This window comes from Malaclemys terrapin, chromosome 9 (assembly GCF_027887155.1).
Source record: "Malaclemys terrapin pileata isolate rMalTer1 chromosome 9, rMalTer1.hap1, whole genome shotgun sequence".
Lineage (NCBI taxonomy): Eukaryota > Metazoa > Chordata > Testudines > Emydidae > Malaclemys > Malaclemys terrapin.
In genome coordinates, this window is record NC_071513.1 from 13268951 (window position 1) to 13271362 (window position 2412).

At 61.2% G+C, this 2412-nt stretch overlaps 1 long non-coding RNA gene across 1 annotated transcript; it reads right to left on the minus strand.

Annotated features, from left to right (window-relative positions):
* Positions 1 to 374: 374 nt before the first annotated feature.
* On the minus strand, positions 375 to 1256 carry LOC128842954 (uncharacterized). Its single transcript, XR_008446150.1, has 3 exons — positions 1136 to 1256; positions 860 to 913; positions 375 to 420 (listed from the first exon to the last, which is right to left on the minus strand). It is a non-coding gene; the product is annotated as an uncharacterized LOC128842954 (long non-coding RNA).
* Between the last annotated feature and the right edge of the window lie 1156 nt (positions 1257 to 2412).

Sequence of the window (2412 nt, forward strand, 5' to 3'; positions counted from 1 at the left end):
CAGCTCCTTCTTCAGCTCCTCCAGGGCCGCCTGTTTCTGGGGGTCCTCGCCCCGCAGCTCCCCCCGGCAGCGTTTCAGCAGCTCCTGGCGTTTCCCCTCCAGGCATCACTGCATCTCCATGCTCTGGTGGTCACGCTCCTGCTGGGATGGGGGAGTGATCGGCCATTAGGGACGAGCACTAGCGTTACCCAGCCACAGTGGGCGCCGCCTCCTCACACACCCGCAGCCCCCTCACTCCCGATCCACAGCCCCCTGCTACCTCAGCCTTGCCTCCCACCAGGGATGCTGGTGCCCCTCACTCCCAATCCGCAGCCCCTCTGCACTCACCAGCTCCTGCACAAATTGGTCATATTCCCTCCTGGTGACTTCTACTACTCTCCTGTTTAACTCCTGTCTCATCACTGCAAACGCCTCAGCCATCTGTGTGGGGAGAGGGAACGGGGTTGGGGGTGCTGATGGGATGGGCCCATCTCTGAACTGGGAGCTCCCCCACAGTCACCACCTTCCCCACATTCGTACAGGACCTGCTCCTCGCTATCACCTCCGAACTGGTCCCCAACCCCCCACATTTCAATAGAGCCAGAGGGCAGCACCTCGACCCCACAGCCATGACCACGTTGCTGCCACCCCAGTGGAGGGGCTGGTTCTCTGGCAGGGCTTCCTGCAGGTCCCCTTATCTCTTGGGTGTTAGGAGTCCTCGATCAGGACATTTGGTGGAGTTGTTGTGGTGCCCCCTTCTGGGCTAGTGTGATTGGCCAATGTCAGGAGGACCTGGGGTTGGGGTCAACAGAACCAGCCCCCCCCCCCCCCCCAAATCCAGGCTGGAAAGAGAGAGTCGGAGGGAGGGTTGACCTGGTACCTTCATGGGTGAGGAGAAGTCGTAGCGTTGGGTCTTCCGATATCAGGAGACGCCCTGCAGGGAATAACGCCCGGGGGAACTGGGATCAGAGACAGCTCAGCCCCTTTGCCCCCGCTGAGCCCCTTCCCGCTCCCTGCAGCCCAGCGCCCCCTACTGAGCACCCTGCCCCGCTCCCTGCAGAATGGCACCCCGTATTGAATCCCTGTCCCCGCCTTGCGGCCCATTTTGCTGTCTCCCATCCAGCCCCCCCCCCTTTAACAGCCCCCACTCTCCCACCTTGATCCTGGCAGCCAGCTGAGCCCCTGTCAGCACCTGCCCGGCTCGGTCCGTCCGGACGTGTGTCCCTGCTGAGTGCACCACACTGGTGACGTACTCACACAGGCACTGCCGGAAATCCTCGTCCATGTCTGCAGAGGGGAAAAGGACCCAGGCATCCGGGAGGGATCCAGGTGTCCAGGGTAGGACACACGTTAAATGTGATTGCGTGGGCTAGTTTGTGCCACAGGAAATGAGATTCCATCTCTGGGCAACAGCTGCTTAACACCCCCCACCCCACTGCCTGGGGGAAAATGGGGGAGAGGCATGAGGGGGCAAGGAGAGGCTGCAGTGGGGAGACAGCAGTCTCCACTGGGTGGTGCCAGGGGACCCATGAAGACCCAAAAGGGGGACACCAGCAGCGTTCCCCTAGCAGACCAGGACCCCAGCAGTGACACACCCCCCCATGTCCCTCTCCCCTCCCACACAGATGCTGTGACCCAGCAAGTGCCCCTGTGCAGTGGGCAGTAGAGTCAATTCTAAGTCAAGGGGGGTGAGCTGGGCACTGGGATTTTGGGGTGGGGGAAGCGCAAGAGGGGAAGAAAGGGGCAGCAGAGGAGAAAGGGTGGGGATGGGGGCAGGGAAGAGAGTGGGGGCAGTGCAGGAGGGGGTGGGGACTGGGGGAGCAGAGCAGGGGGTGAGAGGGGAGAAGATGAGGGTCTCTTACCATCTGGCATCCCTGCCCTGCTCCTGGTGAACTGAGTGCCAGGGTGGGGCAATAGATAGCACCGGGTGCCGCTCGCCCTCAGGGCTTCCAACACCAGGGGCTGCTCAGCAGAGACCTCCAGGTCCTGCGGGAGTCAAAGCAACATTTGTGGCCGTCAGCAGGGAATCAGACCCGCTGTGGAAACGTTCAGCTTCGCCCCAAAGTTTGCTGTTTCCATGAACACACGTGGTATCTGATCATTACCTGTGTGATTTCTCCAAGATACTCCTGCCCCGCGTCCGCGCCGTAGGCTCCAGAGAGCTGCCAATCTCGCACCAACAGGTCCAGGCGCTGCAACAGAGAGCACAGGAGAAGGGTCACACTGGGGCTGGGGGCACAGAGAGGAGACCAGAGCTGGAAGCTGTTGTCCAACCCAGCCAGGGACACTGAGACCCTGGGCATGACGTGGGCGTGGAGGGAGAACAATGGACTGGCTGTTTCTTTGTCCAGCATCTGGCACAATGGGGTCTGGGTCTAGGACAGGGGCTCTGAGGTGCTCTGGCAATAGAGACAGTAAATAGGAATAGTAAGA